Below are 19,293 nucleotides of genomic sequence, written 5' to 3' on the forward strand. Positions count from 1 at the left end.
AGACTTCCTGTTTGAGGTCAGCGCGGGGCGGGGAGGGGGAGCGCGGCGAAGCCTCCCCGCGGTCTCGCGCTGCCTGGCGGGGCCCTTGTCAGTTAGCAACAAAATGGCCGCGGTGGCAGCAGCTCTGCTCCTGAGGACGGCGGCGGCGGCGTCGGCGTCCGTGGCGGCAGCGGCGGCGGCGGCAGCGGCGGCGCGGAGGAGCGGGGGACCAGCCCGGCAGCACTGAGCCTGGCCACCGCCTGCCTGCGAGCGGACGAGGCGAGAGCGAGCGGGAGAGACGGCGAGAGGCGCTGCGGGCCCCCCCAATACCCCCCCACCCCAGCCTCTGCCAGCGAGCCCGGCTGACTGACCGACTCTGCCCGAGGCGCTGGTGCAGCCCCCTGGGGACACGCTGCCGCCTCGGCCCCCGGCCTCCCCCGCTCCCCGCCGCCCCCCGGGGGCACGGGTGCCCGGGTGCCGGCCCCCCAGCGAGGGGCTCCGCTGCTGCAGCCTCCCGCCGCCCGCTCCCCCGGCCCGGAGACCCTGCTGGATCCGTCCGGAGGAGACGGAGAGGGCCCGCGGGATCTCTGTTCTCCTGCCCCCGGATCCCCTGTGCGAGCGAGGCAGGCAGACTGTTGGGTTTCCCCACTCCCCCCGTCGCGTCCCGGCCCCCCCATCCCGTCCCCCGTCCCCCCCCCCCCCCGTGAAAGACTTCGCTGGATCCTCCTACTCGGATCCCCTCCCCGCGCTCGCTCCTTCCTGCGAGAGAGGCTGCTGGATCCTCCTCCCGCCGGAGAGACTGGTGGATCGCTCCGCTGGGGTCCCTGCGAGAGCCACGGATCCTCCTCCCGTGAGAGACTGCTGCGGATCCTCCGCCCCTCCTCGCATCTCCCTGGAGCGAGAGACTCCGGATCCCCCCGCGGCTCGCTGGTGGTTTTTTGTTTCTCTGTTGGGTTTTGGTTTTTTTTTTAATTCTTTTTGTGAAGGTGGGGGGGGATCCATCTTAAAACTATTTTCTGGGTCCCACTTGCTCTTTTTAATTTGCACTTTTAAAAAAAACCCTCAGATGCTCCTCCATGTGGACTGAGAACCCATCAAGACACACACACGAGAACTCGCCCCGATCAACTCCAAATCCTGGCTTTCGTGGGTTTTGCTGCAACACATAAAAGCAAACTTGTATTTAAGACACAGTCGTGCAAAAATTTAGCTGGAGACTTTAACGTGTTTTTTGTCTTGGTTTCTTGGCCCTTGGTTTTGGTTTGGTGTTTGGTTTTTTTTTCTTTTTTTTTTTTGCTTCACTGGAAATCAAAAGCTTGTTTTGGAATTGGACCTGCTTTTGCTGCACTTCTCTGGGCTGGATAACACTGAGGCTCTTTGCTTTTCTACTTGGGTAGTCTTTTCCTGTTTTTTTTCTTCTGTGTGGCAGAATATTTTTTTTGAGGGGGTAAACAAACAACAACGAAAACCCCCAATATTTTTGGCCGTGTGAGATTTTTTTCATATTCGTGAAATTACGGGTACACTTACAGAAAAAAAAAAGAAAAAGGAAACATTAAAATAAGAAAGGAACACGTCAGAAAGACCCCTACACGGTAGACAAAATACTTGTTTCCTTACAGCAAGACTGAATCGAAAGCTGCCAAAGAGCCCCATAAAGAAAAGACTAAAAGGTAAGAAAGGGGTAACAGCCTCTCTTAATCTGGGCATGGTAGAAGTTAGCAGTGGAAGAGACCTGCTAAACCAGCGCATACCTCCTTTTCTCACAAGTCTAAACCAGGTATTTTTTTTGCTGCTTATTAGTGAAGCAAGAAACACCCAAAACGCTTCAAAATCCACTTATTTTTGCCAGATATCTTTTTTTCTTTGCTTTGATCAACTCGCAATTTTTTTTTATACACTAGAGTTAATTCATAATGTTTGTATGTACCTTTCCCAGTTCAGAATATCTGTCGTGTGCAAAATAGCGAACAGAAGTGCCATTTGTGAGTGTGTCGTGCAACTTAAAGACATTCTGCCCGGTTCTGCTGCAGACATGACCTTGTGCAGTTGCTTTATAACTTACACGTGTGAAAATTATTGCAGAGAGTGCTGGAAGTGATGCCGAGCTGGGGAAGGAGCGGGGCGGGTATGGTCACCAGTGCTGCCCCGGTGGGCGAGCAGACGAGGCTCCAGCTTTGTCCTTCCTGGCTGCTTTCTGTTGAAAGTTAGATCTCTAGATCCCCCCCCTTCCCCCCGCTTGCGCCCCCCCCCCCCCCCCCCCCCCCCGTAATGAGATTATGGGGGTCCACTGTAATTTTCTCCTGACTGTTCAGAGAAAGATCTTCGTCTAAACCCGAAATACCGTCCAGTGGGGGAGAGAGAGTTACACAGGCTTGATGCTTTTCACTGCGACGTTGAAGGGGAAGGAAATGGGGAGGGCTCTGTTGTTCACCTGAGAAATCTTGAAACATTGGAAGTTTTATTAATTGTTGGAATCTTCTTTGTATCACAAGTTTGTGTCAAAGGTTAATCTTCTTAATATGTAGTAGTTGAAGGTCCAATTACGGGACTTCTTGAACTCGATTGTCGTCCGTCCGTCCCCCTTTCCCCATTAAATATAATACTGCTAGTCTTACTTTGTGGCTGCTTTTTCTGCTGCAACTCGAGTGTATCTGTGGGAAGGTATTTGTTCGATTAATGTAATTGTTCGATTAATATAACAGCCAGTTTAAATATAGAAATAATCTTAAGTACGTCATGCCCATGTTTGTTGCATATTTTTCCTCTCGTATGCATATGCATGTATCTGAAGAATTTATGCTAATTTATATACTGAAATTTGCTCTGGACATTAGGCCAGTTAAGGTAATTAAAAATCCAATAAATCCCGCTGTTAGTGGGCTGCTTGATGATGCAGAGCTTTAAATCAGGTGAGTGTTGGTAGCGCTGTGTGGACCTGAGGACAATGCCAGTGCAGAGGAGCAGGGAACATCTGCACTGCTGTTAGGCTTGACCGGCAGAAAGTAATGGCTTTAGAATCCTGCCCTAATTACGTAGGGTGGGTGGGTTTTTTGGACTCATCTACGACTGAGAAAGTGCAGTTTCCTATCGGGTATTACTTTTTTGTCATTTCAAGAAAGTAGTGGAAGTGTACACACTGATCCTCACTGCTTCCCCCCTGTGTTTTCCGAGGAAGTAGTAGGTGACTTACAGTGGGTGCAACCTGTGCTTGACAGATCACGTAGTTTTCCATAATTGCGGTTCCTCAAATTCAGGAAGCCCTCAGATATCTGCCTGGCTACTTCACTGTGTTATTTGTGAACTCAAAGTGGTGTGCTGAGGAATCTGCCTCTGGAAGCACTGTTGTTTCTGCTCCAGTTTCTGGAATTATTTCCAGAACGTTAAAGCATCAATGTCAGATTTGTATACAACTAGTGAGGAAAGCTGCTGTAGCCCGTGGGAGGCTTGTTCTTTCATTTGTAGGATTAACGTTGCTTTTTCGGGGTGAGATTGCAGAGGCAATGCTGTGCATGAGTAACCTTGCTGCTTCTGAGTCGGCGACTACCGAGTCTATGAAGAAAGCTATAGTAAATCAGATTCATTTGAACTTTTTGTAGCGGATGTGACTTTAAGCGGGCTAGGAATAGTGCAGTAATGCCTGGCTTCGCTTTGTCCTTACCTTGCAAAGGAGGTGGTGTCATTTCAGCCTTGAAGCTACCCGTCCGGGCCGCAGCTGGGGCAGTGGGAAGGGGTCTGCTCCAGCCCCTGGTGACAGGAGCTGCCGTCGGGAAACTGCTGGAGCCTGGGAGCAGGGCTTGTGCCAGGGCAAGAGTGATGCCTGTTAATAGGGGCTGTCTTTTAGGCAATATTCTGTACTTTTGACTAAACATCTGATTTCTAGTAATGAAAAAAAACCAGGGCAGACTAACCTCTTTTTATTAAGGGCTCTTCTGGATTGCAGTGTAAGATACTTAGGATTTGTTTAGGTTTCTGGGCTTTCGATATGATATGTGGATTCTCATATTGGCAAATTTAAGTGTCGGTATGCATCAGGCTAAAAGCTGACTTGAACCGAGTAGTGCATTGTATTATGTATTATGTATGATGTTATATCTGTTACAGTACATGGATTATTTTGTAGTGAGGCTGTCAGTGATGCAGGGCGTTAGTCCCACTTGCTAGGAAGGTACTTGTGGGGGGCCCTGGGCTGTGCCATTTCTGTGCTAGTACAGAGCATAGTGGAATTTACTCTGGGGTGCTGCCCTTGGGTCTGGACTCGGTTTTAAGAAGCATTTGTTAACTTAAAGGTTCAGCCCCTTGACCTGGCATCTTTGCATCTTTCAGAATCCGCCTCTGATTGCCTGTCGATGGGATGAGGTTTACCTCACCTGCTGTTGCAAAGCCTGCTGGGATGAAGGAAAAAATCCACCTCTCTGGCTTAATATTTTTTTTCCTGTGGTTTGTCTTTCCTGTTAAAATAACAAGCTATGCTTTTGATGACATTTGTGATCTTTCCCTGATGTTTAAGGCAAGGAAGGTAATTCTATCCTTGCTTTGTTTGAAGGAGCTTTTTAAGACTTGGAAAAATAATAGGATGAAGTTTCCTTTAATATGAGAAATAACATAATTGGGCATAAGAGCGCTTTTAACCTGAAGATTCTTTGTGGAGTTCTCAAAGCTCTGCCAAGCTGGATTAACAATAAAACAGGGTAAATTTAAAGGTTTTGTCAAGCAGGGGCTGTAGTCTCTTTGTGCCTTGAAGCAAACTGTTGCTGAATGGCAACCTTAAGAGAAAGTATAGCTTTAAATTAGGCTAGAAGTAAACCCTCTTATTTTGATGTTTTCCATTCGCTTCATTCAGAAAGGCCAGGAGATTTTATTCGTGTAAGGGATTTACTGCCTGCTGTTAACTCCGAGTGACCTGCCCCTTTACAACCCCTTCAGATGCGACAGGCGATGTAGGCGCCTTTTCTCCTTCGTGTTAACGTTCGTTATTAAAAGCCCGATAGCAGCGTTTACTTTCAGTTTTAGCTGTTAAGACTTAACCAAGACTGGTGTATGTGGGAACGGGTAATATGTTAACTTAGCAGCTGGCCTTGCCGAGATAAACACGCGCTTTTCCGAATGCTGTCATCTGGCCCCTTTCCAAAACGGCTGAAGGAGGAGGTCGGGGTGGCGCCATCCGCGGCTTCGGGAAAAAGAGGCTTTCATTTGAAACGAATCGCTAGATAGTATTGACTACGAGGACTGCAGATTTAAAAATAAAATGGCCCAACCTTTCCTAAGTAAACAAAATAGTCTCTCTTGATTACTTGTATCTCGGTGCCTGTTGCTGTGCTGCTTCTCTCAGAAGGTACAGCTACTTAAATGTAGAATGTGTATTGCTTCTTTAAAAAAAAACCAAAACAAACAGAGCTTTATATAAGTCTGTGAACATGAGAACTGATGAAAAATTTATCCTCTTTGGTTACAGTAGAGATGTACAACACAAAAGTGCTATTGTTTTAATTGCTTAAAATTCAGATTACAAGATAATGGTAATACCATTAGAAGGTTTCCCTTTGGCCTAGAAGCTGCAGGTAGGAGCCTGTCGATCCCTTAGTATTAAAGATGAATGATAAGAAAACCTCTTAAATGCCTGTGACGCTGCAGTCTAGCCAATTTAGGATCAGCTGGTGCCTTCTGGTGATAATGGCTTGAGGTTTTCAGCTGTATTATGACGATATCAGCCCGGGCAAATAGTATTTAGAAGAGAAGTATACTTTATTGAATGGGGAGATGATCTAGAAGTGACAGTAAATTGCATTACTAAATGATCTATGTGCTCTGCACAGTCTCTTCGCTGGTAAATGCTAGTGGTAAAATGAAAGATGGTTATTCTTAATGTATGAAAGCAGAGGAATCAAAGTATTATGCAATCTTCCTTTAGGAATCTGAGCTATTTATGAAAATTGCCTACCAAAAGCACACCTTAGTTTTGCATCTTAATTACCAGGTGTAGATGTACTTCTGCTCATTTTGTCATTACTTAATCATGATTAACTTCACTGTGGTGCCCCATGCACAGTTAAAACTGTGTTTTCTGAAACTTTTTGCAGCTTCCTAACTTGTCACTAATATGTTTTAAAATCTCATGCAAGATAAAAATGTCTGAATTTGGTCATAATAACAAACTGCCTGTTCTTGCATAGAATAGTCATAGTGCTCTTTAGGATTGTATCAAAGATTGTATCACTGACAGAAAGTGTAGCAGTACTTTAAAATATGCATCTGATTCTTTTGGCTTTTTAAAAAAATGTAACATATCTCTCTTCATCCCAATAAAAAGGCTCCTTTCCCTGAAGACGTCTGTGAAATAAGTAGTTGTTCTTAAGTCTCATGGTTCAGGGTACCAAGCATCAAAATCTGAGTTAGTTTTGGTCTTAGCCCTGGATGTGAATCAGCGCTGTAATTTTTCGATGTTGAGGTCTTGAATGTAGTTGTAATTCAAGCCCATAAAATATTAGAAGCTTTGACGGTAGTGCAGTCTGCTTTCTGGAGCTCTTCCCTGTGGGTTTACAGCCAAGGATGGCTTGAGAGTGAGAACAGTTATCTGTGCTGCAGCAGTGATGTTTTATGGCTGGATGCCCAGATTGTCTAGCTTTGCACACAGCCTTATAGTTTGCCTTTGAGGGCTACGGAGGTGGAAGTCATTTGTAATAAACAGCTATCTGCAGCTTGCTTTTTCTGTGTGTTGAAGTGTACATCCATTTAAAAAATTGCGAACTAAATGCACATTTACTTAGATTTCAATCTGGAAATTCTATGTTTTAGAAGCTCGCTTATGAGAAATGTTGACAATTGCTTTGTATTAAAAATAGGTAATATTTATCCCTTGGCTGTTTGGGCTTTTTTAGCAGTAAGCTCTGATATTGCTAGAGAATGAGATTTTGTTAATTTTTTTTTTTTTATTTGAGAGAAAAATTGACTTGTCAAATCGATTGGCATCCTTTGTGGTAATTAAGCCCCAGAGAAAAATATGTTTATAGCTCTCAAAATAGTTATCATGCAACTACCAGCAATAGGCTCATTTAGGAAAAGATAATACCCACCCCCCTTCCACCGCAAGGAAAACAACCACCCTGGGCTATGAAGTGTTTAGTGTCTGCCCACGAGCGTTATCCTGAGGCAGATCCATTCTTTTTATTTCCTCCCCCCAGCTTCTTGTTAATGGGGTCTATGCATGTTTTCCCATGCTGACTTTCTGAAGGGATAGTGGGTAGTGCCTTTGTTATGATCTTGGTGAAGAACAATCTCCTAGAATAGCATCTCCGTTTTTTCTTAGATGTGCTGTTTTCCTTCCTATCCTTTTTTTCCCTTCCTGTGTTCTGTCTGTATGCTGTCTGCTTGAAGTTTATAGTTTTCTCTCTCGTACTGCATTTGCAAGACTTCCCGATGAGAAGAGCTTTTTGTTTTGTTTGAGGGATACAGAGTACTCACAGTGGCTTGGATACCATTCTGGGTGGTCAGTATGTACACATATCGATTGTTAGTTCAAACGGACTTCTGCCAAGTCTATTTTAAGCTCAGACAGATATCTGTGTTGTGTCAGTCTGCTTTTCAGTTGTACTTTCAAGTCTCGGACTCACAGGTCTTTTAGTTCTTCAGAATTCCAAAATGTTTTCATGGCTGATGCTCATGTCACCGTCCTGACAATGGAGATGCTTGTTTTTAAACAGTAGCTGGTTACTGGTAAACAAAAGAGCATCAGCCCAGTGCTTTAACACAAACCATTCTAGAAAAAAGCAGTTCAGTGAGAACGAAAGAAAAAAAAAAGCAAGCTGTACAGATACATAATGTGCTTACTGCCATTTTATTACAAGGTCGTTAATAGAAAACCATAGAAGGTAGTCTTTGGCATTGCTTGTAATGTTTTTGCTCAAACTCAATGTATGTTCATAATAGCCTTCAAGATGATAATTTCTTATGAAATGTGAAGCTAAAAACTTTACTAGTACTGGGAGCATAGCCTAATAGGGTGTGTGTGTAAATCAAGTAAGACTCTTACACATTGTGTTACCAAAGCCAGTCAGGAGTAGGATTCCTCATTATCCCTCTGCTAACATTCTATCTGTAGATCTCAACTTTCCTCTGCTCTCAATGTTTTTAGTCAATTACACAAGCTTACTTAACATAGGAGAATTGCTTCCAATGTTAGTATTGTTTGATTTTTACCCCCCTGCATTTTCAGGTTTGAAGTGGATGCTTCATTTGACAGTTTGTCTCTTACTCCCTGGCTATGTAACGGAAGATGTTACATGTCTGCAAATCTAATAGTTCTTGTCTCTTTATGGTGTCATGGCTGAAATGCTGTAAGCAGACAGTATTGGTACCTCATTCTTGTTTTGTGATGCAAACAATTGCTATTAGTTAAAAATAACCTATTGGCATAAGAGTGCTGATCACATCTGTTTGTAACATACCTCTTCGTTTTCCTGCTTATGAAACTATTTGGTTTCTTTTCGCATAACATCAGCAATGTAAATGATAGAGGTATATGTTTGTCTCTTTTTAAGCCTTTTAAAAATAAATTTATGTGGAAAACGCAGCATCTTCTGATAAGGAAGAGCCTGGTGGTAGCAACCTAAATGCTATTTAATATTTTATACTATATCATCATAAAATGTAACTGATCCAGGTGTGGAACTAAATTTGTTCTGTCACAGTAGGAGAACTGCTGCTATTGAGGAGAGTCTCTGTATAAATAGCACTGTTTCAGGGGAAAGATGTTATTATACGGGACTTACTAGACCCTGGTGAATGTGTAATTTTTACTATTTCTGTTCTTATAATCAAACTTTTGGAAGTCCCTCACTTTTGAAAAGAATGATCCAGGTTAAGTAAGTCTCATTGGGCACCAACAGTACATTACCTAGTGATGTCAGTCTTTATACTGTGCTACCACACTTATGTGTGCTTTGATTAAAGCAATGGTTGTGTTGTTGGGTGGATGCTGGCATAATGATTTGCTTAAAGACATTCAACTTCAATTTTTTTCCTTGCATTTGTGAAGATGAAATGTTCTTCGCAAATTTTGAGGTGAAATACTGCAGTGACAACAAAACCCCATGCTTTAGAAGCAGATAACCCAGGCTGATAGATATCTATTTTATCCGGATGATATTACAACACTCTGATAGTCCAATTGCATTGAAATTATGATTTCTTTTCCCCCACCACCCCTGTCCATCCCTCTGACAGCATCCAGACAAGCCAGAGCTGATCTTTCTGGAATTCTGTCTGCATCTGCTGATCAGCTAACATACTTGGAGACATTTTGGATATATTTCTGAGAATATTTGCTCCCCTGGGTGTCTCATGGACTAACTGAAGACATAAAATAGTTATTACTAAGATCATAATTGACCATAAATTGATTTCCAAAGTGGTATTTACTGCAACTGATTTTCCTGTCCCGGAAGATCATTTATGGTTATTTTCTTCCCCCACCTCTCCCCCTGCCCTGTCTCTCCTCCCCCCGCTGAGACTGTATTCATTTACAAAGCTGAAAAATGGGTGATGGCTCATTCTGATGCTGGCTCTGGCATTCTGATTTGTTATTGGCAGGCATTGGTGCCCAAATGCTTTTACTATGGGAAGTGATGTGGAGGAACAGATAACTTTGAAACTTGATGAATTTAATGGAAATAAGGATTGCCTTTCAGCAGTGCAGGGTTAATATTTTAAACTCTGGTAGATTTGTGGAGGGAAAGGTGCTTGGGCATTTCTATTTCCTTAGTTTTGGACGATAGAATGAGTCTTTTTCTGAATTATGTGGATTCAGTTTCCAACCTAGATAGGTACAGAGTAATGTGAGGGCTCCTTATGTCACTTGTGTTATGTTGCTACATTAATTTTCAAAACAGCATTGCGGCTGAAGATGCAGTGGAACAAAAATGAAATTGTTTCCAAGATGTGTTATCTTTTAAGTCGAATGAGATGATCATGGTGGGCAGTGTTTTGAGTTTTGTAGTTAAACACTAAGAAAGTACAAGAACTGCACAAAACGTTTAAGTAGATTTTCTTCATTTGTGTTTAAACGTTCACATATTTGCAGTGCACAACTTTTAGTACAGTTTATTAGTCTATGGTATGTTTTGTCTTCCTTGACTCGGATAAAACTTGGTGTTAACCTCCTGCAGAGAATTCCAGGACCCCTGACATTTTATTGTGACTCTTGATTAGCTCACCAGGGTTCCTGCTAAGAATTCTTCTTTCATTCAATTGATAAATTGAATTCCCTATTCACAGTGCCTTTAAATAGAATGGTATTTGGAAAACTGGAAGACAGCTTGAATGCTCAATGAGCTCACCCAGCAAATTTGAAAATGCAGAAGGAAATTAACAGGTTTGCGCGTTCAGAAATCTTTTACAAGAATAAAAACATTCAACAAAAAACCCGTTTCCATCTTCATATTCCCTTTAAATTTATTTCCTTCTGGTTTCTACAGCATGGAGTTCTGTTGACATCTGTTTCCTGTTTTTCATCTTATCTTGCCTTATGTCAGGGGCTGTGCGTTCACTTAACTCACGTCTGTATCTGGGAGCAAGTATAGTAAGGTGGTATATGCCCATGTAGTGGAACCTTCAGCTTTCCAAGGCGGCCTGTGTGCAGTGTGGAGAGCATCTTGTTCTTCACACCCACTATACCCTAGCCTAGCCTTCTTATGTGCTTCTCTTAGATACCTTATGCCATTCACCTGCTTTTTCTGTGTATCCCCTTACTGTTGCTGGCCATGCTGGCAGGGTGGGTACTGTGGAGTACCGTTCTGAGCTCTACAGCATGAAGAATAGTGTAATTTTTTTTCCCCTCATTCTAGATGTTGAGACATATCTTCTCTGTGAGGCCAGTGTCTTTTTACTCCCCCATCCAGCTGTCTCTCCATGAGCCTCTCTGAGCTGGGGCTGCAGCAGTGTCCTGCACCACCTCCCTGCCCTGCTGCTTGTGCTACTGAGGTGACACCTGGAGGTCTTGTTAGTGAGATGGCAGAGGCCCGTCCTCTGTGTAGGATGCCATCTTCTGCGAGGCCCGTTTCCGCAGGCTTCTGCCACATGTCTTGTGAAACAATTTTAGTATTGTCGGAGAAGTCAGGCTGGAAGGGGCCTGAGGAGGTCATCTCAGATAGGCAGGTCTGTATTTAAGTCGAGTGACACATGCATGTCTGGTAACATTTTGCTGCTGCTCAGTATGTTGCTGGTATGTTGTTGGTGTTATTCTTAGACTTGTCTGGTACAGTTTCCCTGCCTGTGGGTAGGAGCGAGGGAAGTGCAGATGCGTTTTTCTCCTGTGCCGGGAATTCTACTGGAAGGAGAGGTATTTCTTCCAGACCTCACCTTCCCAGGCCTTTTTCATCACACTGGACCACTCATGAACATGGCCGTGGATGTGCATGGCTATGGCTCCTGTAAACTGGGTATCTTTTGTCAAAGACTTGTTGGCACCACCTTTTCCCCAGAAAAAGCACAAGAGCAGCAGCAGCATATTTGCCTTCAGCATAAATTCTGTTGCCTACTTTTTGATCCTATAAGTTGTCATCTAACTTGGACCTGTGTGGGAGTACCAGTGTGGTCTTCACCTCTTGTAATGAGTGAGTTGAGTATGCTTTCACCTGCTGATAACAAAGTGATTGGGCTCAGAAATAGTTGAGTACTGGCATGTGGCTGTAGGGGGGAAGGGAGGACTAGGGGTGTTAGAAATCCCTACAGGCAAAATGGTACATAATTTTAGTTATGCAAACCTCCATTTTCTTTTTTTTTTTAACCAAAGAAGCGTAAAGGTTTAGCTGTACTTGCTTGAAGGGTGTAAAGGTGTGCCGCACAGAAGCAGTGTTCCAGCTGTGTGTCATGCAGCATGCCTTGTCCTGACCCTGTTAGTCGCAGCGGTGCTGTGTTCTCCGGCTCCTCCAGCTGCAGTCCCTGGGGGTGGTCAGCTCTTGCCGGGAGCCTGCGGGTTGCAGTGCATGGCAAAACATCCTGTGGAGCTGCTGCTTCTGTTCCTATTTCCTGGCCTCCTACTTTGCCGTGTCCCTGTGCAGCTGTCCAAGGAAGCCTTACTCCTGACATGTTGAAGTTCAGCTAAATTGAGCCATAAACTTGTCTGTAGGTTGCTTCTACTTCTAGGTCAGTTAATAGGTGATATTTAGTTGAACATTTTGTAAGCGTGGGGCTTTGCCTCTTGGCACAGGGCTCTCATCTTCTAAAGTATCTGCAGAAACCAGAATATCAAACATAGTACCTGGAGAGAGACAAACATGCTGTGCCCTAGCTGAGCTACTGGACTGCAAAGCTGTTTCCCTTTGTGTATTATGTCCCAGGAAGACTGGGGAAGACTCTGGAATAGGTGCTAGATCAACTGCTGGTAAATACATCAGGCCTGGGAGGGAGGCAGCACTGTGAAAGTACATCTAGTTATCTGCACTGGTCATGGTGTGTAGCTTAATTTTTCAAGAGAGGAGTTAGTTCATGTTTGTTGTGGGAGATGTTCTTAGCATGGTTTTTTTTTTTCCTGTTTGTAGCCTGCTTTGAGTGGTGAATGTAATGCCAGCTTTTTTTTTCAGTGTTTTTTTTTCCCCCTTGGTCCTTATATAGCTTGAGTGGTGCACAGGGAGCAAATTCTGACATGGTTCATGCCTGAAATGTATACAGGAGTAAGGTTTTGCGTACAGTGTTCTAGCGCATGTCCAGATCTCCCTACTAACTACTTAAGTTACCCCAGAGTGGAGCTTGCATATACCTGCACTGTGGAGAGCAACACCTTCACAGAACAGGTGGCATATGTGTGGCAGAAGCATCACACCCTATAGGATCATCTATACTACCACGTTAATTTGGATCAGAGGTTTAATGTTTAAGCAAACCTTCTGATTGTTTCCCACAACAAAATTGTGTTTTGATTGACATCATGGAGTGGCCTTGGAGTGCAACAGTAGAATTGCTTTTAAATAAAACCTCACTGGATGATGTGTTCCAAGGGTGCAGTAAATGCTTACCTGCTGCAAGTGAGTGTTCAGTATGTGGGAGCAGACTGGAGCTAGTCTGAAGTAATAAAGTCACCTGAAATGGGGATAGTGTGGCTGTCGAGCCCTCTGCACCAGCTTTTTTTTATTTATTTATTTATTTATTTATTTATTTATTTTTGCTCTGCAAGCCCACTCCTATTGGCCTGCACTACTTAGTAATGAAGATGTAACATATATCATCTGAAATGTTCCCATTTGTACTCCAGGACTCTCTTGTTAGTATGCCGCCTCTGGTGACAGTCCAGGAGAAACTGAACAAAAGGAAGTATGTAGATGAAAAACAAAACCCCCAAACCTTACAGACGTTCACTGGGGCTTGGGCAGTCCTCAGATACTGACTCATTTAACTTCTGGTACCTGTCATCACTTCCAATTAATCTGCATCCTTAGTTTATAAAGGCTTTTTCACCTCTGGGATTTTTTTCCCCATTTCTAGTGACTGTTAATCAACTAGTAGAAGCTAAAACAAGGCCAGGTCAGTGTGCTTTTGAAAAATATCTTGAACTGAGCAATAGTAACTACCTTGTCTGCTTTATTTTTGTTCTAATCTAATTTACATAGGGTAAACAATCACTTATGTATACATGAAGTGGGGTCACAACAAGTTAACACCCGTGAATTGAGAACTCCCATTGAAAGCCTAGGTCCTGCACTAAACGGCATCTAGTGTGCTTCTCAAGGTCCTGCCAGTATTTTATTGCTTTTCAACCAGTAATCCAGAATAGTATGTTACAAACGCCATGTACTACTGCTGGAGATGCAGCCTTGAGACTAGGTGTGTAACGCAGGTGCTCTTTTTCCTTCTGATCATGGAATTTCTATTCTACAGATTGTAAGAGCATTAATTTAGCCTCTTGGGCAACCTAGAATCTCCTTGTAGTTTCAGTAAGATATTTTGATGGAATATGTTGCTTTTCACACCCTGTTCTCAACTAATGCGGTAGTGTTCTTGGATGTCTTTAAAAGGCAGCTGTATTCCGCTCCCACACAAATTTCAGTTGTGACTGAAGTTGTCTGTGCACGTCTTGGGCCTTAGTCAAGTCTGCTGTGGTTTAAAGAGAGCCTGGAAGAGAGTACATAGGGATCAAGTCTAATCCCTCACAATTACGGGCAGCAGTGGAAAAGGGTTCATAGAACTGAATATACCTACCGGTACTCTGTAACAAATCAAACAAACAAACCCACACAAAGATGACTTGGAGCCTGTGCTATACAGTAAAAGAAAACATCAAGGGCAGTATTAGTGTTCTGTTCCTGTGCAGGAACTTTGGTGGAATTTGTAAGTGACTTCAGAAAGCAGACTGCTATCCCTGTTAGGAGATCAGGTTTGTGTTACATGCTTCAAGATAAGTTGACCAGATGCTGGGAGCATCAAAGTACCAGGCGCAAGGTTGTTAGCAGCAGATGATATTTTGATGTTTCAGAGGAAGGGAGGAATCCTCTTTCAAGGCAAATAACGTATGAAGGAGTGACAAGTGCAGGATAGGGACGTAATTTGAAAGCAAGAAACCCCAAAGCATGGGATTAATATATGATAAATTGAGGTCAAAGCCACTCATCAAGCTTCATTTATGACTCCCTTTGTAGGAGCAAATTTTGCACCCAGACTTTCAAATTACAGGGTCTAGTTTCAAGCTGCATGATCACGCCTATACATGTAACTTGTCCATAAACTTATCTTTTCCACAGTGGTCTGACTGACGGCTCTTTGCCCGTTAATTCCCTTGAAAGGCTATTGTAAGGTTTTATGAGTAGGTGGAGGCCTCCTGTGTCCAGGAGTCGTGTGGCCTTGTACCAGTGGTACGTAGTAATAAAAATAAGTCTTCCTTTCTTTAGGAATTTCCCCCTCTTCTCTGCCCCAAATGTATATTTATAACAATTTGGTATATCTTTTAATATTGGGCTTTTTTTAAAAAAAAATGTACAGTGTGGAAGATTTTTCTTTATGCCTAATGCAAATCTCCTTTGTTGCAGTTTAAATTCAGTGCTACTTACCACCAGCTAAAGTAGTAAGATTTTACTCCGTTCTTCTCTACTGCTGTCTTGAACACGTATTTGAATAAAGGGGAGTTGCCATCCCTTCGGATTAAGTAAATCTAAGTCTGAAATCTTTTCTGAGGGCCCATGCTTTTTTGATCTCTGATCCTTTTGTTGCTGTTTTCTGGGATCTCTTGAGTTGATCTGTATCTCTGTGGCAGTAGATAGTCCCGAACTGGAGACAGTACAGTAGCTGAAAAATCTCTGTCCATCCTTAATTGTTTTGCAGCCCCATGACTTGACATATTCTGGAAACTTAACTGCACACATTTTTCCAGCAGCAAAGTTGTTAATAAAAATGTTGCTGCTGGACATAAATCCATTGGTTCTCTGCCTTGTTGGAAGGGGAAGTGCTGAGGTTACTTGTTTTGTGGGTATCTTATTATAATTTCATTTAGCTTATGTTCCCTACCTTGTTCTTAGGAAAAAAATAATATGAAAGCAACCCTGTTCTTATTAACAAAACTTGTATGTTGTTTGGAAATTCAGTAAATTACTTCTGTTTCCTGACATTTGTCCTTTTCAAAAATAACCTGCAAATATAGCATAGGAAAAATATGAGAACCAGGCTCCTCCCCCACCCCTGACAAATTTGTGTTGGCTCTTACTGACGTTTTTTATCCCTTCCCCATTTAAAATTATATATGCAGTCTTTGCCATTTGCTAGTCTTCTGGAGTGCCATCCATCTTCTGCCGATAAAGGTAATCGCTAGTGGCTTAGACAGTTGTACTGGTACATTACATCAGGCCTAGCCACTGGAAAACCTAGTTTCTCTCAGAACTTTTTAAGCTGTTCATTCTTTTGGTGGCCTGACTTTTTCTGGTTGGGGTGGTAGCAAAATGTTTGTTCCATCTCCTTTTTCTCCTTGCCAGTTCAGGTTTTCCTGAGAAGTTGGATCATTCCTTCTTCCTAAATTTGGGGAAAAGGGCCGTAACAAACACACCTTGATTCTTGCTTGGAGCTGTTTTCAACAGCCTTTTTGGGTGAAGAAGCCAGAATGAAACATGGCAGTGGTGGTGGCAGAGGTGCTGGGGTAGAAGCAGCTGGGTTGGTGGCTCTGTGCTGCATCTGCCATCACCTCCGTACCTAGGGAAGAGCAACATGAAGCTGTTGTCCTCTGCAGGCTCAGCACCCGTTCAGATAGTTGCTGGCCATCTGTTCCCAGCTGACCTCTTCAGTGAAGGCTGAAGCAATATAGTCCTCCTTTCCCACTGAGTACTAAAAGTAATGTTTCCGCTTGCTTATTAATGAGGCACTTAAAGGTTGTACAGTTCTAATATATTGTATTTTTTTATATGCACAATGCTAATACATTGCTGGCCTTTCTCATTTTTGTCCCCATGTGTTTGTGCTGGGTTTTTTTTATATTCCTTCTTATTTATTTGACCTAGTTCTATGTGTTTCTTTCTTTTTTGAGGTGATAGGAGAGCATGTAATTAGGGACCAGTTTGACTCTTCTTGATTAATGACCGAGCCTAGATATCAAGGGAAAAAAGCTGGCACTTTTAAAGTCACACCAGCTTCTTGCCTTCACTGATATTTACTCTAGAAAGGTTACAGAAAGCTGGGCTGGATAACTAGTGAAGCAGGAAACAAAATTAGCGATAGGCAAATGCGGAGTTTTAGTTTATCTGCTGTAGCAGTCATGAAAACAGAGGGACCTCTTGTTTTTGCATAACATTTCTCCTATACGTTAGGGTGTTTGCATTGTCATTTAGATTTTTGGTGATTTCCAAGGAACAATGCATGCCTTTTCCTATGTGACAGTATTTTTCAGTAGTTCTGAATTAGTTGAAGCCTGTCTTTCCCGTACTGACTGCTCTTTGTTGTTAATTTTTTCATTCCATGTCATTGCCACCCTTAAATCTGCTTTCTGCCTTCATGATCGCAGCCACTTCTTTCTTACCATTTAGAGTAGGATCTTGAAGAATTTTTTCAATAGTAATTTTATTAGTTTCTATTGAAACTGTGTGATACTAGATTTGGAGAACTAGGTAGATGGTTACTTCGTGTTTCATGCCTGTGCTTTCCACACCCCCTGTTATCACCTGTAATGATGCGTGGCTCTGTTAGTTCCTTCCAAAAAGCCTGCTTGGCATGCTTTGGTAGCCTGCCTTTGGGTGATTATTTATCAGTTCCTTACAATTTGAGTTGAAAGAATTCTTCCCTCCCCTCCACCATCATCACTGTTAGGAAAAACCTGTGTGCAGAAATGCATGATGCCCTGTTGTATGCTGGGCAAAGTCAAAATCAGAGCAATACTTAAGCAACTCTATGTGATTTGTAGGATTTCTGTCAGTTCCAGCATAAAGTAGGATGTGGATTTAAGGTACAAGAGGTATTTCAGAATGAAGGTGTGGGAGCTATTCTGTCATTGGGCTAAACGAGGCAAAAATATATGTAGACCAAGATTAAGAATGCAATTCTGAAGAGGTATTGCAGGCAGTTTTCCTATGTAAATAAATCTTCAGTATCTTAAATATGCAAATAAAATTCATTAGGCTGTTAGGTTTGGAGCTGTGTCACATGGAGGGATGAGACAGGTCTTAGTTTAGTCCTCAGCTATTGCAGGAACTTCTGAATTACAAACCACTATATGGGTAATAACCTTGCATGTTAATAACACAAGTGGACTCTTCTTGAAACTTGTTTTAGAACACAATATTCCCAAAAGGTGTATTGCAGAATCCTGTTAGAATCAGTGCTAATTCAAAATACCAGCTGTGGTTTCAGATGTGAAAGCAATCCAATATCTGATACCAACTAGAAAACTGAAGTTCTCACTGAGCTTAGTAAAGCCAATCAGCCTAGATGTGTTAATTTTTAAAAGGGATTAATAAGCCTTTCTGCAACAGGCTTTGACAGAACATAGCCATAGTTCTCGAGCTGTTCTGACCATGACCTGCATTTTGTCTTGCTTTCCTATTCAGAAAGAGCTCTTAAGCATGTGTACTTTAAAGATAATCTTGGTTTAGATGTGGATTTGATAAGCTAATTGCAATCTGGAAAAACAACACTTGACACTATAATAAAACTCTTTGGTCTCTGCTCATAAAAGTCTCCCGTGGTTCTGATACATCAGATCCATGTATATGAAAAAGGTAAACTCCTACTAATATACTCTAAGACACTTCTGGTTTAAATCATATCATCTTTGTATTCATAATTTTTGTAGTGTATATACTGTAACAGATTAAATTGTCGCTCAGGAAGTAAAACTGAAGCACATGACTTTGACAATGTAATCAAACTTTATATAGCAATGTGTTTTTATTGTTTTCCTTTTGTTTTGCTCTTAGATGACTAATTTCTGCCTAGAAGTGACAGGAAGAGTTGTTGTCTGAGAGGCCACTTGGAGCTTTATTACTATTTTAAGCATATTTAAAGCACATGTATTCAGAAGTGTCATTACGTAAATCGGTTTTGAAAACTGAACTCCATTAAAAATTACAGTATCATTTTCTGAGTTAATCTGAGGTTATTTTAATCTCAACTAAAAAAACCCAAGCCACAACCAAATAGCTTTCTGCTAGGAGTGGCACTTCTACCTCTTATGTTGTAATTGATATGATAGTATGGTAATAAAATACACTGTATTTTTAAAAGAGCAGAATGTTTGCTCTTTGGTTTTGAAAAGCCTCTGACGTGGTATGTTGCCTGCATAAGGGAGGGAATAACAGTGCTTGGGAAACGTCAAAACAACCATCTTTAGGGAACGGAAAGGCTGGGAATAGAGAAGTTCTAAGTGGAGCCCAGTCTCAGTGAAGAGACTTTGGCAGTGATGAAAGTTGGTCCCCAATGTGGGACACTTGTAAGGTTCGGCCGGGCAGGGTGCTGGAGCATCTTGTCTAGGCTGTGCTTTTGCGAAGGAAGATTGGACCAGACAATGCTCGAGGTCCCTCCCAGCCTGGTAGTCTATGATTCTATGAAAGGAACTCGATGTAAAAAAGCCCTAACAAGAAAATCAGGAAATATATACTTTCATAGCTTAAAGAAACCTTGGCAAATTAAGCAAAGTGGTAGTGATTTTTTTGGGGTGTGTGTGTGTGTTTTTTTATAGTTTGTTTGCTTTGTTTTGTTTAAATACTGCACTGACTGTTGAAAGGGATTTAAATGTCATTGTGGTGTCCTGGAATTGATGTAATGTTGTGGGTTTTCTTAAGTACGAGCAAGAGGAAACCAAAAATATTCTCATTTTGCACTGACTTGTTTCATTCACCTGCTTTTTAAAAAAAA

General features: G+C 42.3%; 1 protein-coding gene across 11 annotated transcripts in view; it reads left to right on the forward strand.

The window, feature by feature from the left end:
• TNRC6C (trinucleotide repeat containing adaptor 6C) overlaps positions 1-19,293 on the forward strand; it is a 336,978-nt gene that overhangs the window by 224,420 nt on the left and 93,265 nt on the right. Inside the window, exon 1 of one of the 11 annotated variants that reach the window (XM_056332487.1) lies at positions 3-1,652. The exons of the other annotated variants lie outside the window; for them this stretch is intronic. The gene's annotated coding sequence lies outside the window, so the exon portion shown is untranslated. Of the gene's footprint in view, positions 1-2; positions 1,653-19,293 lie in introns of those variants that run through there. 11 annotated transcript variants of the gene reach the window in all.

Source organism: Falco biarmicus, chromosome 1, assembly GCF_023638135.1.
Source record: "Falco biarmicus isolate bFalBia1 chromosome 1, bFalBia1.pri, whole genome shotgun sequence".
Classification (NCBI taxonomy): domain Eukaryota; kingdom Metazoa; phylum Chordata; class Aves; order Falconiformes; family Falconidae; genus Falco; species Falco biarmicus.